Here is a 16,450-nt window from a genome sequence, read left to right as displayed (position 1 = left end):
AGAAATCTTAACACTTTTTATTGCTTACATGTACACTCATACGATCACCAGCACCAAGATAGATCAGAGTTTGGTGTCATTTCAAATTAGCCCAAATCAACATTTAAATGTTCACAAATCATACCCAACAGTCTATTTTGTTGCACTTTTGGTTGGCTTTTTATTAACATTCCACCAATTCTGCAAAAACAACTGAATGTGCAGTGTGATCAGAGTGTGAAAGCTTGTCGAGTGCAGGTGACAGGCTCCTAATACATTGAGGTGCACATTCAAATGAACCTTTTTAAATCCGCAATGAAACCTGATGCAGGAGCATAAGCTACTTGATAAGCACGATATACTTGCAATGTCTTTTTTTTTCAAAAAATGGAACCATTTTTGCATGTCAAATTTGTTGTAAAGATGTAAAAGATTAGTTGTGTCGAGATGGTAAAGCACCCAGGGAAAATCTCGGACTTGTGCAATTTCTTTGAATCGTACTTGGCAAAGTCGACTCAAGGTGTTAAAACGGTTTGAAGATTTTGATACAAACTGGCTCAAAAGGAAGGAGACAGAGGACGGTGGTCAGGATTGCTTTTCAGACTAGAGGTCTGTGACCAGTGGTGTACCATAAGGATTGGTGCTGGGTCCACTGCTTTTCATCATTTATACAAGTGATTTGGATGTGAACATAAGAGATATACTTAGTAAGTTTGCAGAAGACTCCAACATTGGTAGTTTAATGGAAGCCAAGAAGGTGACCTCTGAGCACAATGATCAGTTGAGCCAAGGAGTAGCAGGTGGAGTTTAATTTAAATAAATGTGAGATATTGCATTTTGGCAAGGTCCTGGTGAGTGTTGGTTAACAAAGAGACCTTGGAGTGCAGGTTCACGGTTCTTTGAAAGTAGAGTTGCAGGTAGTTCAGAGAGTGAAGGTGGCATTTGGTATGTTTGCCTTTATTGGTCAGTGCATTGAGTATGGAAGTTGGGAGTCGGGAGTCATGTTGCAGCTGTATAGGACATTGGTCAGGCCACTTTATAGAATTCTACATTCAGTTCTGGTCTTCCTATAGGAAGGATGCTGTGAAACTTAAAAGGGTTCAGAAAAGATTTAAAAGGACTTTGCCAGGGTTGGAGGGTTTGAGCTTTAAGGAGAGACTGATTAGGCTGTTGCTACTTTCCCAGATGCATCAGAGACTGAGGGGTGACTTAAGAGATTTATAGAATCATCAGAGGCATAGATAGGATGAATAGCCAAGGTCTTTTAGGTATAGCCAAGGGCATAGATTTAGGTTAAGAGGGGATAGGTTTAGATTGCGAAGGGAAAGATTTAAAAGGGACTTCAGGGGCAACTTTTTTTTAAGCAGAGGGTGGTGCGTGTATGCAATAAGCTGCCAGAGGAAATTGTTGCGACTGGCACAATTGCAACATTTAAAAGGCATCTGGATGGATATATGAATAGGAAGGGTTTGGAGGGATATGGGCCATGCACTGGCAAATGATTTGGGATACCTGGTCAGCGTGGACAGGTTAGACCAAAAAGGTCTGTTTTCATGCAGTACAGGCCTCGGACTCTGTCTCTAATTATGGAAACCTCTTCAGAATATCTTTATTCAGATTGTTTTCTTAATCACGTTTATACACACTACAAAATTACTCAACTCTTAATATTGAGACATTGGAGTAGCTTATTTTGACAGGAATTAGCCTTACACAGAAAAGTGATCGTCCTTGATGGATTGTATCATTTGAAGATGATTTTTCTCAAATATTATCCTTGTTATTTATCACATTTTTTAAAATCCCTTTACATTGCACTGCAAACATTTGTTCCACCTTTGACCATCTCTGTGCAAGATCATCCAACTGCATATCCATCTCTCTCCTCAATTATTTTTGAATTTACTTTGACCCAACCAATTTCCACCAATGCAAGAGAGAATACATAATAATCAATGTATATAATCGCTGACAACATTCACCACTGAGGCAGGAAGTAGTTTGGTCAACTGAAACAAGAAAATAGCTGCCATGGTTGAGAGCAGTGTTCAAGTTGGCAATCTTCTTATTGAATTCATGTAGTATCATTTACAATCAACCACAAACTTTACAACAGTTATACTGTGGTTTTATCTACAGTCTGAAAGGTCAGTAGCTTATCCAATTTACAGGTACAGAAATATTTTACTCAAAGATGTACAGCATGGAAACAGACCCTTCGGACCAACTCATCCATGCCGACCAGATATCTCAAACGAATCTAGTCCCACTTGCCAGCACTAGGCCCATATCCCTCCAAACCTTTCTTATTCATATACCCATTCAGATGCCTTTTAAATGTTGCAATTGTACTAGCCTCCACCACTTCCTCTGGCAACTCATTCCATACACGTACCACCTTCTGCGAGAAAAAGGTGCCCCTGAGGTCTCTTTTATATCTTTCCCCTCTCACCTTAAATCTATGCGCTCTGATTCTGGACTCCACAATCCAGGGAAAAGACCTTGTCTATTTATCCTATCCATGCCCCTCATGATTTTGTAAACCTCCACAAGGTCACTCCTCAGCCTTCGAAGCTCCAAGCAAAACAGCCCTAACCTATTCAGCCTCTCCCTATAGCTCAAATCCTCCAACCCTGTCAATATCCATGTAAACCTTTTCTGAACCCTTTCAAGTTTCACAACATCCTTCCAATAGGAAGGAGACCAGAATCACATGCAATATTCCAACAGTGGCCTAACCAATGTCCTGAACAACCGCAACATGACCACCCGACTCCTGTACTCAATACTCTGACCAATAAAGGAAAGTATACCAAATGCCCTCTTCACTATCTTATCTACCTGCGACTCTACATTCAAGGAGCTATGAACCTGCACTCCAAGGTCTCTTTGCTCAGCAACACTCCCTAGGACCTTACCATTAAGTGTATAAGTCCTGCTAAGATGTGCTTTCCAAAAATGCAGTACGTCACATTTATCTGAATTAAACTCCATCTGCCAACCCTCAGCCCAATGGCCCATCTGATCAAGATCCCATTGTACTCAGAGGTAACATTCTTCACTGTCCACTACATTTCCAATTTTGGTGTCATCTGAAAGCTTACCAACCATACCTCCTATGCTCATATCCAAATCATTTATATTCTCTTAGTATACTTGCATTGCAGGAGCGGGATCAAACAGCAGCCATGGTAAATCTCCCCTCAAAATTTGCTTACAAAGACAATTTCTGTACAATCAGCAGCACTCATTCAGAGCACCAGCGAGAAATACAAGTCGATACAGGGTTTCACGTGCAGTAAGAATAGGGAACGGCCAGTCCACGGAGCTTCAAAACCTATATTTTGATAACTTTTTTTAAAAAACTCTAACATTTTAGCTTTAAATAAAAATCATTTTACCATTCACGGGATGTGGGTGTCAGTAGCAAAGCTCGTATTTACTGATCACGTCAAACTCTTCTTGAACAAGTGGTGGTGAGCAGCCTTCTTGAACTACTTCAGTCCAGATGGGAGAACTGATCAGTTTGCATTCAGTCAACAATTCACTTCTGACCTTACTATAGATGGAAGGTCTTTGATGAAGCATGTCAAAACGGTTTCACATTAGTCTCCAAAGACCACAACCATCGTCTTGTGATTCAGACTGCAGTTATTGGGAGTATTTTCCCACACAATATGTAACAACTTATTTAAAATTATTTTTGGATGCTGCTGTTGTTTTAATTTTGAAGACAACAGCGAAATGTTTGGTTTGAGATTAAGCTAAAATTTTAATAAGTGTCTTATTGGAACAGCACGTTATAGAGTTGGAGGGAGATAGTATGCAGTCAAGAGAAAAGGGGGCTTAGAGTTGTGAATAGTTGTTGTTTCATGTTCATTTTTAGAGTTAAAAAATAAACTGACGTTATTTTCTTTAAATAATGGAATCTAGGAGTTCTTTGTCACTCATATTTCAACAGATTAGGTGAGCTTTTCTGGGTGTTTGGTTTAATCAACAGAGGGGGGTTCACCTCCATGTTGTAACAATAATTAAACATAAATAGGGCTTATTGCAACTTTAGCCATCTTGTCCAAATACAGATTTGGTCAAAGACTTACATTTATTTAAAATTCAAATCCACATTTAAGATTGACTCAATTACATTTCAACTCAAAATATTTAACCAGGGTCACTTATTCAAAAAAAGGCACATCTTTCTATTAGCTACACAATAGAAAACTACATTTTCTTTAACTTATGTTCAGTGACCAGCAGCTAAGTCACTTTGGAGTAAGTTATGTTTTGTAATAATTAGTGTTATATAAGTCAAGCATTGTCAGTGCTATAACTCCAGAACACTATTAAAGTTCAAAGTCAACTTACTTCAGCCTTGTGGCTCAGCTCCTTAATAAAGCACAATTATACAAGGACTAAACTTCAAACGCCCAAGCAGCTTGGGGCACCTAATTACCATTTAACAACAGTAAGAACAACCGGATGAACACAAGTGTTTGCCATACATAAAATAGCTATCATCATTCTATTATTTGTTTTAAAATTTCTACACTAAGGAGTTTGGCCCATGTGCATCATAGCGTGTAATTTCTAAATATCTTCTGAACATGAAAAAGGGAAATGAGGACCACCTGTTCAGCATCTGACGATCAGCCCACAAGTGGAAGTTGTTGAAATGCATCTCATCCCAATCCTTGCTTACCACATGTTGACTCTTTGCAAATGTGTTTTATTACAATGAAAAGCAAGGGGAGAAAAAGGGAAAATAAATTTTTTCCTCTGCATCTGTAAAATGGTTAACTGCTTTTTAATGAGCTTTACTTTAGATTTGCAACGAATAGTTATTGGTATCAAGCATCCCTACAGAATACAACAGTTAACTGGGATTTTATGAAGATTGAAGAGCTTTGGTATCTTAAAATGCCATCAGGTTCTGCTGTTGAATCTAATCACCTATTTGGAAACTGTACTGCATCACACAAAGCATTTGCCTGTCACACTGTTCAGTTTCACCTTCACTCCCAGACTCAAACTGTTGCCCTCTGCATTCTATGTTTTGGCACTGGAACGCTAGTTCAGTTTCTGCCCTGTACTGGAGAACCAAAAGTTAAGAGGACAATGTGCTGGAAATTACTGAAAAAAATGGAGTATGCAACATTGGTGCACAAAAAGGATACTGCTGATCATTACCAGAGAGGTAATTTACTCTATTATTACACTGTGAACACAGTGCCTCAAGCAATGCACAGGGGTCTGGAGCTGGTAAGCCTTTTGCCAGGAATGCAGAGGCCAGGAGATTACATGTAAACAGTACTGTCGACTGATAGGATAGGTGGGAGTTTGAGCCTGTAAGGGTGGGATGCAGTTGGGAAGGGAAAAAAAAAGAGTCAACAAGCTAAAGGGGAGGTATTACAAAACAGAGATTTACAAGCAACTGCATAAAAACAGTTCAGGTTAAGTATTAGCAGCTGACAATACTGAATTAATAGTCTCTTCACAACAACAAATTCAATAAATCTTGCATCCTAAACACAAATAAAAAGTGGGCCATACCACCAGCACTTCTTCTGGAGGCTCACTGACATTACCTAGTATGGTGATGAAACGTCTGAAAACAAGCCTTCCAGCTCAGCAAGCAAACTTCCATCCAAAACCTTGCATCCTTAAGTATAGGCTCTGTCTTTTGAAGAGCATTTCTACACCTCTAATCTTTCTGAAGCAGACATTTATGGAAGTGAATGTGAGCTACAATATTTTCAATATCTAATCTTTTCTGAAACTTCCTAAAGCAAGTCACAGAACTGTCACTGTTAACAGCACTTTACCCTTCAAAGACTTGGCTAAGTAAATCCAGAGCTTTTGGCAGTGGCTTTTAATGAAAGCTGTCGCTAACTCTTTCATGCCTTCAATTTTGTATCCTGTGTAGCTCCATGCAGGAAGTACTAAATTCAGATTCAGAACTGAAGACATGAATGGAGAACTGGAAAATGTTAGTTAACAGCTTGTAATGTCAATATTACTCTGCTTTTTGAAGTAATATCTATAATGGACTAACTGATCTACAAGAGGGCCCATGGTTCATCTGCAATTATACATAAATCTGAAAAATCATTTCAAAACAAATGAAGGGGTCACACCATTATTTATTTTTAAGAATCAGTTGAAAATAAATGCATATTTTTGCATATCATTTATTACATTGAAATGAACACTTTAATATATTAGTAGGGTAAGTAGCCTAGAGAAGTGCCAAAACAGGCCACGTGAGGAAGTGGACTATCAGTAGAAATCGAGTAGTGAATCAAAGCTGCTGGATACGCTAAACTTATCATACCAGTGTCAGACACATTAACCATTCAAAACCAATTTCATCCAACAACAGTAAATAACAATAATTTTATTCCAACTATCAAATTAATAACTAAAGCAGATAGTGAGCAATATCAATTTCATTTCTGTAATTTGTCCTTCTTCCTCCCCATTATAAAATAGAAATAGTTTTGCCTTGATCTGATGCTGTTCCCAGCACACAGTTCAATTGCCCATAGACTTCAATTTCAAATGTGAACTACTCAAAGTTTAATCAAACTAATACAATTCTTCTTCAGCATACCAACCAAATACAATACTTTTTGGAAAGATAATTCAGGCTGGAATTGGCACAATAGGGAACACGTTGGTAATTAAAATTGAACTAGTACAACTGCCTTAAAACTCAGACTCTTCTCAAAATGAGCAGAAAACAATACAAGTCCAGTAATAAACTAAACTCCGAAAAAACAACATCTATAATCCTCTGAAATCGTTTCCCACTGCTGTGCACTGAGGCAGATAGGGCCATTTTTTTCTTTATGATTGAAGAGAATTGGTCAACTTTACCAGCTCAATGCTTCTGGTCTGGCTCAAAGACTTCCATCATACAGAAAACCCGAAGAATACCAATGGGGTGCTTGCCTTCCACATCAGGCACCACTAATCCAGAATCAGGCAATTAGAGCCCAGTTAATAGTTTTTCTTCTTTCATGCATAAAGTGTTGAGCACCAGCCCCACAGCTAAGAACTCCGAATAATCCATTCATGTAACCATTTCATTACAGTTATTCATTGGATGTCATCGCTCAATATCCTCATTTTAAAAAAATATTTGATCAGAGACACCGCACAACAGAATGCTGGTGCAAAAAACCTAATTACTGGCCTTTGAGACAAGGGTTTGGATTCAGTTCAAAGTGACAGTAGGAAAGTTACCGATTGTTAAGATGATCCATAATAAATGAAACAAATTTTCAACCCAGTTTCTCATGTGTTCTGAGGTAAAGAAGCTGTACCAGCTATAAGCAGACAATTCTCATCATTCATTACAAACAATACTGACACTTGGATTGCCAACACATTCAAAAGGCACCACTATAATAACCAAATTACAGTGGAAGTTTTAGCATCACTGCACGAACCATTGCTGTAATAAAGCTACTCAAAAGTAAGAATTTTACTTATGTATAAAACCAGAATGATTAAACATTTTAATCATGATTTGGTGATACCAGTGTTGCAGTGGAATGTGCAAAGTTAAAAATAACAACACCAGGTGATAGTCCAACAGGTTTATTTGGAAGCACTGCTTCTTCATTAGGTGGTTGTAGAATAGAAGATCATAAGACATAGAATTTATAGCCAACATTTACAGTGTGATGCAACTGAAATGATATGTTGAAAAAACCTGGATTGTTTGTTAAGTCTCTCATCTTTTAGAATAACCATGTTGGTTTCAGTTCTTTCGTACGTAAATTCCAGAACCTCTTTTAAAGTTACATTCTCAAGAGAAATTTAACAAAAGATACCATGTCAGCATAGTTAATCATTGAAGGTGTGAAGTGCCCTGTGTGAGGGTGTCTGTGCCCCTTCAGACCGATTCTATTTCTAAAAAGGGGATTTACAGAATTGTACATAAATTCATGCAGTTTTTGAGCAAAATAAAATGTAATTCTTCAAGTACAAATTCACCCCTCAAACTTATATGTGGATGTAGATGTGTGCATGTGCGTGGGGGTGGGGGTATGAGTGCGACAGTGCAAAGGGGTACAAGTCTGTGAGAGGATGCGTGCGTGGATGTGTACGTGTGAGCATGTATATGGGAGTATATGAGAGCACTTGTGTATTTGTGATGGTCTGCGTGAGTGAGCGAGTGAGTGAGTGATGCAGTGGGGTCACCTGTAGTGTGACATGAACCCAAGGTCTTGGCTGAGGCCACACACATGGGTACCGAGCTCGTCTATCAGCCTCGGCTCAGCCACTTTATGTTGTTGCCTGCCCCGAAGTCTGCCTCGGAGGATGGTCACCCAAAGGTTAGAGGTAGAATGTCCCAGACCGCAAAAGTGTGCTCCGACTGGGAGAGAACACTCTTCTGTGTTTATTGTTGTGCAGTGTCCATTCATCCATTGCTGTAGAGTCTGCTCGATGAATGAACCATGGACCTTCAGGTGACCATCCTTCAAGGCGGACTTCGGGGTCAGACAACAAGGCAAAATGGCAAAGCACAGATTGAGAGCCAAGTTTCCTTGCGAACACACGAACACACGAACACACGAACACACGAACACACGAACACACGAACACACGAACACACGAACACACGAACACACACACACACACACACACACACACACACAATCAATCCATGTATAATCAGTCTGAATATTGGGGAACAGACAGACAGTCTCAAAAGACACCTCACACCTTCAATGTATTATCTGAGCGGACATGGCACCTATTGTTGAAGTTCACTTGGGAATGTAACTATAAGAAAGTTCTGCGATTTACGTATGAAAGAACTGAAACCAACATGCACATTCAAAAAGATGAGCGACATAAACAATCCAGGTCTTTTTCAATATAATTGGAATTTCAATATAATTGGAATTCTGTGCCTTATGATTTATACTCCACAACTATTCAAACCATCACTAGCTCCAAAAGCTAGTGCTTCTAACTAAACCTGTTAAGACTATAACCTGGTGGTGTGCGATTTTTCATTTTGAACATTTTAAATACTTCAGTTAAAAAATAACAATTTAACCAGTTTTCTCCAGTTGCTCATCAGCACTCTATTCCTCCCATTCTAAGAGCATTTTAATTTTATTTTTGGTTTATTAGATGCTTTGAGTTTGAACATCTCTTGCTGAGCTTTCACCTTTTCCTGGCTCCACTGTCCATTTTAAGAGGTCGCAGCAACTTCACAAAACTGCATTAGAACTGTCTTTAAAACATGTTACAGCCAAATAAAAATGGTGTGTATAAATATCAAGAATGCATTAAATGCTCAATCTGCGTACTAGAATGAGCCATGCACAGAATAGGCTCTGACAAGATATGGAAAACCTAGAAGCTGAGAGGAAGCAATGGGATTCAGGTGACCATCTACACAAATCTCTGATGTAAACTATGCAATTTTTCATGACAGTTGCTGTAAGCTTGGCTTTCTGAAGTTGAGATCACAACCGTTGGATATTTATGTATAAAGTTAATAATAAGCTTGCAAATTAATGTAACCATGGTGATTTTGTTTAAAAAGCAGTTATTTACAAGCTTGGCTGTAAGAGTGGGTGGGTTTCATGGCAATAAGAGACTTTTGTTTGTGACCTACCACGGTAAATGGGGTGCTCAAAGTTTTGTTAAGAGTTCTGGAATCCATTTCTTTTAGCTTGAGGGAGACCCCTGTACTGAGAGAGATACTTTTAATTTCACTTTTAACTTTGAGAAATGCGTTTAAAAAAAAAGGACGGCTCTACCGAAAAGTGCTTCAGATAAGAGAAGGAAGTAATGAGTTAAGTCCTTACAGTGAAGAATTAGTGTTGGTTGCAGAGCAGTCAAAAGCAGGACATGAGTACCGTAAGGCTCAAGTGTACTATTGCCCCAGGAAGAAGATACCACAGTTCCAGTTTAAAAGTTAAAAGCCCCAAAAGACTTCAATCAACTAAGGCGTTAGATACAGGAACACTAATGCAAGCATTATACAAGTGGTGTTTCAACTATTGTACCGATGCTGTTTTGGGTCTATCCAAAAAGCAGTTTTGTTTCTTTTGAACTGATGAAGGAGTGTTTTTCATTAACAGAGTCATGTTTCAAAAACGTGGGTTATATTTACCTTCAGTTCAGAAGGTTGAGGGGTGCTCTAATCAAAGCATTCAAAATGATAAAAGCGATTTATTCATGTAGCAAGAAATAATGTCACGATTCTAGCACCCAAAACCCCTCACTAATGTTCTGGGGACAGAAATTTGAATCTCACCAATGCAGATGATGAAATTTGATTTTAAAAAACTGGAATAAAAAGCTGGCCCAGTGACAACCACTTTGACTGTCATAAAAATTCATCTGTTCTCTAATGTCAATTAGTGAGGGACATTTCCTTGTATATTTGTAGTTTAGTTTCATCTTGAGCGCCACCTCTGAACACCAGCATGTCAACCAAAACAAGTTGAGGTCCCAAGGGCAGTGGGTGATTCCCAATGTATTCCCTGACCTCAGCATCTTCAGAGCAAAAGAAGAACAAGGTCTCACCATATTGAAATTGCTGACCTCACCCCGAAATCTACGAACAACCAGACACATTGGCAGAATTCTACATCAATGGAATTTGAACTGCATTTACTTAAAACAAGGATGAGGGGTATACTTAGGGCACTAGGCACAGGTAGCACAAAAGTCACCAGTTCAACAAAATCACTGCACAGTACCTAGATTTAAAAAGTTAAAATCTTTAATTACTTTTCAAATAGTCATGACAAGACTCATTTGTCTGTCGCCCCTCATTCAACCTTTAGTTCTAATTGCAATCCCTCACATGGAAGAAACTTGGGGTTGTGCATTGCCTTGTATTTGATGTGGCTTGTCAAATCTATTAATGACACCTTCCCCAGAGTCAGTCCTCCAACTTTGATCTGCAAATATATATCCGAAGCCTCTCATTTGATCTTAAGCTCTACAATCTGTTGGTACCTCTCAGACCCAGGACTTCAATGGAATACTTTCTTTAATGTACCAGTAAAAGTACACTTAATATAATTATAATAAATATATAATTCCTTGGACCATTCATCTACATGCTAAAATAATTTAGTAGCAATACTTATACTGTAATTGGAAACGTCAATTAATGTGCAGGTTCAGAACTAAAAAGCAGACACTCAAGACAAAAACTACCAGCATTTGAAATATTCTCCAGATGGAGATTAATAAATTTGTTTCATAGAAAAAAAATTTAAAATGTGAAATATAGAACAGTGCTGCTTTGAGTAAACTGAATCAAACCAACTCTATTCCCCAAATTTGAACAGAGTTAAATATGAAATCTCAACTCCCACTTGCCCTTTAAACAATAAAAAATTCTGGAAGATAATTTGTAAAGAACTGTTGCCACTGCAAGTGCACAATTTTGCCATAAGATTTGCAGATTAAGAATTTCAGTATTTGCCATACAATATAGAAGGAAACCATCCAGCCTGTGTCTGTCCCAGTGTCTTCAAAGACTGACAATTAGACGCTCACCTTAGTTCTGTTCCCATAGTCCTGCATTTTTTTCCCTTATATCTAGTTCCCTTTTGGATAGTCTTCTTCCAGTCCCTTGGGTTGTGCATTTGAGTTTGCAACAACTTGATGCACATTTCAAAAGGAATGGTCATCTCAACCTCACTGGTTCTTTTACCTATTAATTTAAAGGGTTCTGTACCTACATATCTTTTATTGCAAGATTATGCAAGATGAGCAACAAGAGAACTAGTGACACAGCTTCTATTCAGAATTTTGAAGTGTAATGAAATACGCTTCAGTAGTTGGTGGCATATGTAGGAGCACAAAGTGCAGCTCTGCATTTATGACTAAACAAGGATGGTGAGCTTCAAATCTGCTCTCCCCATTTCTACCTTTGTGTCAACAAGGGAAAACTGCATTAGCCAAGACACTATTGTGTACTTCACAGTTGCTGATGAGCTGGAAAACAGAACTTTACAGTACAGAAGGAAGCCATTCGAACTATCAAATCTGTACAGGTTCCCAAATGAGCTACCAAATGTGTCCCATTCTCCAGATCTCTGTAGCCCCTAAATTTATCACTACTAAATAGACGTCCAACTCTTCTTTAAAACCTCCTACAGAACCACCTTCACCACTCTCTTAGGCAACACATGCCAAATCCTAACAGCTCTCTGAGTAAAGAAATTCATCCTCATCTCACTCCTAGCTCTCTTGCTGACGATCATAAGATTGTGATCCCCAGTTACTGACATACCAATTATTGAAAACAAAGTGCAGGATCCTTTCTTCGCTGTTAAAATTATTCATAATTATCAACACCTCAATAATGTCACCTCTTAGTCTTCTCTGCTCCAAGGAGAATAACTGAAATTCCTCAATCCTGATATTATTCCAGTAAACTTCCTTTGCACTCGCTCAAGGGCTTCAACATCCTTCTTTCAATAAAGGTGGCCAGAATGGAACACAATACTCCAAATGTGTTCTGAACAATGATTTACTGAGGTGCAGCATCACTTGCAGGGTCAAAAAAAAAAGGTTGTACAGTATGGAAACAGATCCTTCGGTCCAAACAGTCCTTGCTGACTATAATTCCAAACTAAACTAACCCTAACTGCCCTGCACTTGGCCCATATCCCTTCAAACATTTCTTATTCATGTACTTATCCAGAATGTCTTTTAAACATTTTGACTATACCCACATCCACCATTTCCTCTGATAGTTGATTCCACACACAAACCACTGCGTGAAAAAAAACCCTTGTCTTTTTAAAATCCTTCTCGGCTCACCTTAAAAACGTGCCCCCAGTCTTGAAATTGCCCACACTAGGGAAAAGATACTTGCAATTCACCTTATCAATACCCCTCATGATTTTATAAACCTCTATAATGTCACCCCTCAACTTCCCATGCTCCAGTGAAAAACACCCCAGCCTATCCAGTCTCTCCTTATAACTCCAACCTATTTGGAATTGTCATATTTCTATCAAGTGTACTGTAGAATCAATAAGAGAAAACATTGAAGGTAAAAAAGATTCCACAACCAAAGTTGCTTTTTGGTATTGTAATGGACAGAAACAATTAGCATGAACAATAATTTGAAACGTCTGATCAAATTCTAGTAACTGTGGTAAGCTGCCAGGAACTGCAAGTCATGATAGTCCAGGTCACTGAACACTTCCAATAGAATGGACCAAACAGAAATTGCTGGAGAAACTCAGGAGGTTTGGCAGCATTTGTGGGAAAAAAAAGAACAGTTAATGTTTTGAGTCCAGTGATCCTTCTTCAGAATGGACATTGGCCTGAACCAGGGAAGGAGACTCTGGTATCTACAAATCAGTGCACATACACACTTGCACTGGCAAAAAAAAAGGTTCCACTGCAAAGAAACCCAAGGAAATCCCTGGCCAATGCGCCTTAAGTCAAGGGGCTTACAGTGTGACTCGGAACAGCAGAATCTGCAATCAATTAGTGTCCTATAAGCCTCCTTTTTTTAAAAAAAAGTGTTTCAACGTGCCTGGCCACTTTCAGAGAATCATGCACATGAACCTTGAAACACACTGCTTCAGTAATCCCCTCAAAAGTCATACCATGGAATCTGTATTGACTCTCCATATTGCTTCTTCTAAAATGGATTACCTCATTCTTTCTCCATACTGAGAAATATATCACTGAGCTAGTAGATTAAACATGAAAGAATAAACTTCAGCTCATTAGTTCCAGCAAGATAGCCCATGTGGTTCACAAATGTCATTTAGCAGCAGAAATCTGATGCTTCCTTGGTCTGGCCTACATGTAACTGCAGACCCATAGCAATGTGGTTGTCTCTTAAATACCCTCAAAAAACATTCAGCTGTATCTTACTACTTAAAAAGACTGAAGAAAAAGGAATGAATCTGGACAGATACCCAACTTCAACGTAGGCACCAGAAAATACAAGAGCAAACACAGCCCTGACCATGTGAGAAATCCTCCTCACAAACTTCTGAGGACTATTGCCAAAAGTGGCAGAGCGATCTCACAGGCTAGTCAAGCAACAGTGCGATATCGTCATATGTATGCAATCGTACCTTACAAACAATGGCCCAGGCAACAACATCACCACCCCTGATTATGTCCTGTGACACTAGCAGAGATGGCCAGATAACGATATACAGTCAAAGGAGAATTGCCTTGGAGTCCTTAATTTTAAACCTGGACCCCATCCTAGACCCATGTCTCATGGTACCATGTCAAACAAAATCTCCTGTTATTACCCCTTCCCCTTGGCTGATGAGTCAGTACTTCGCCGTGGAAATACCATGAGTGCTTCCTCCAATTCATAACAGCACAAAATGTACTTTGGGTAGAGAACTTCAGTGTTCATCATCAAGATTGACTAAGCAGCATCAATGACATGGCTATGAGATCGGATCTACGACAGGTAGCGAAAGAAATAATTAGGAGAAAGTGAGGACTGCAGATGCTGGAGACCAGAGTTGAAAAGTACGGTGCTGGAAAAGCGCAGCAGACTAGGCAGCATCCAAGGAGCAGGAGAATCGACGTTTTGGGAAGAAGGGCTTATGCCCGAAACATCGATTCTACTGCTCCTCGGATGCTGCCTGGTGAAAGAAATATTAAAAGGAAAAATAAAATCACAAATCTGCATGCCACTGATCCATCTGTCTTTTACAGGATCATTTGGCATGACCACCACATAGTCCTTGTGGAGATCATATCCCATCTTCATATCGTGGATACCCTCCATCGTGCTCCATGGCATCATCACTGTCCTGAATACAAGTGGCTTTGAACCGATCTAGAAACTCAAAACTAGGCACCCAAGTGCTGACTGCCATCCGCAACAGAATTGTAGTTAAGCACAAATGGCCTTGCATTTCCCTCACTCTCAATATTACCATTAAACCAACGGACCAGTTTTGGTTCAATGAAGGATGCAGGAGGGTATGCCAGGACCACCAGACACACTTAAAAATCCAGATGGAAATCTGGTGAAGCTACAACACAGGACAGAATAGAAAGGCATAAACAATTCCCGAACCAACAGATCACACTTAAGCTCTGCAACATCTAATTGTGAACAGAGGAGAATATTTAAGCAGTGGAGGAAGCAGCTTCAAAAGTATTTCCATCCTCAATGATGCAAGAGCCCAGCACACCTGTGCAAAAGATACAGCTGAAACATTTGCAATAATCTTCTACCAGAAGGGCTGATTCGATGATTGATCTGTCTCCTCGAAGGTCTCCGGTATCATAGATGCCCGGCTTTAGACAATTTGATTCATTCCCCATGATATCAATAAATGGGTAAGAGATAAGCTAAAGTTGTAACAATGTGCAGCAACAGTACTGAAGAAATTGCTCCAGAATTTGCTATAGCCCTGGCTGAGCTGTTCAGCTACAACATTGGTGTCTACCCAAAAATATGGAAAATTGTCCAATATCTCCTGTACACAAAAAGCTGGACAAATTAATCCAGCCAATTACCACCCCATCAGCCTACTCAATCATTGATAAAGTAATAGAAGGTGTCATCAACAGTGTGAACAAGCAGAACTTGCTTAGCAGTAACCTGCTCATTTATGCTTATCTTGGGGTCCATTAGGATGAACTCAGCTCCAGACCACATTACAACCTTGCTTCAAACATGGTTTAAGAAAAAAAGATGAGTGAAATTTGAATAGGAGGTGAGAATGACTGCCCTTTAATGTCAAGATCACATGACCCAGTGTGGCATCTCCCAAATCAATATAAATAAAGCTTACAGTTTGCATGGATATCAAATTTAAATTACCTTCAATCATTAAGTGAAAAATAAACAGAACTTCAAAAATTCAAAAAATGCTCCACTCCTTACTATTCCTCATTCAAGAACTCCCAGATATTAAGCAAACATTGTTTTTCAACTCCAACATGTTATTATTAAAATATATAGATATATTTTGATACAGCAAACTTTATTTTAAATAGCATCTTATGAACTAATACTCCAGACAAACCAGCAAAGAATAAATATCTCCCTTTGGGGCAGCACAGTGGCTCAGTGGTTAGCACTGCAGCCTCACAGCACCAGGATCCCAGGTTCAATTCCAGCCTCAGATGATTGCCTGTGTAGAGTTTGCACATCCTCCAAGTGTCTGTGTGGGTTTCCTCCCACAGTCCAAAGATGTGCAGGTGAGGCGAATTTGCCATGCTAAATTACCTATAGTGTTAGGTGCATTAGTCAGAAGGAAATGGGGCTGGGTGGGTTACTCTTCGAATGGTCGGTGTGGGCTAATTGGGCCGAAGGGCCTGTTTCCACACTGTAGGTAACCTAATCTAATTTAAATACCACAAGTTTACTGTATTATCATGATCTCCACAATATCAAAGTAGTCAGTTGAGGATGCAAGTGAGAAGGCTCTCTGCCAGTAATTTTTATTTAAGACAAAGTTGCATTATTACT

General features: G+C 39.2%; 1 protein-coding gene across 1 annotated transcript in view; it reads right to left on the bottom strand.

The window, feature by feature from the left end:
* The window catches only part of LOC140477320 (eukaryotic translation initiation factor 3 subunit E), a 158,730-nt gene that overhangs the window by 132,805 nt on the left and 9,475 nt on the right, over window positions 1–16,450 (bottom strand). The window lies entirely within an intron of this gene.

The sequence above is a fragment of the Chiloscyllium punctatum genome, chromosome 5 (genome assembly GCF_047496795.1).
Source record: "Chiloscyllium punctatum isolate Juve2018m chromosome 5, sChiPun1.3, whole genome shotgun sequence".
In the NCBI taxonomy this organism is placed as follows: Eukaryota; Metazoa; Chordata; class Chondrichthyes; order Orectolobiformes; family Hemiscylliidae; genus Chiloscyllium; species Chiloscyllium punctatum.
This window is presented reverse-complemented; position numbering and strand designations above follow the sequence as displayed.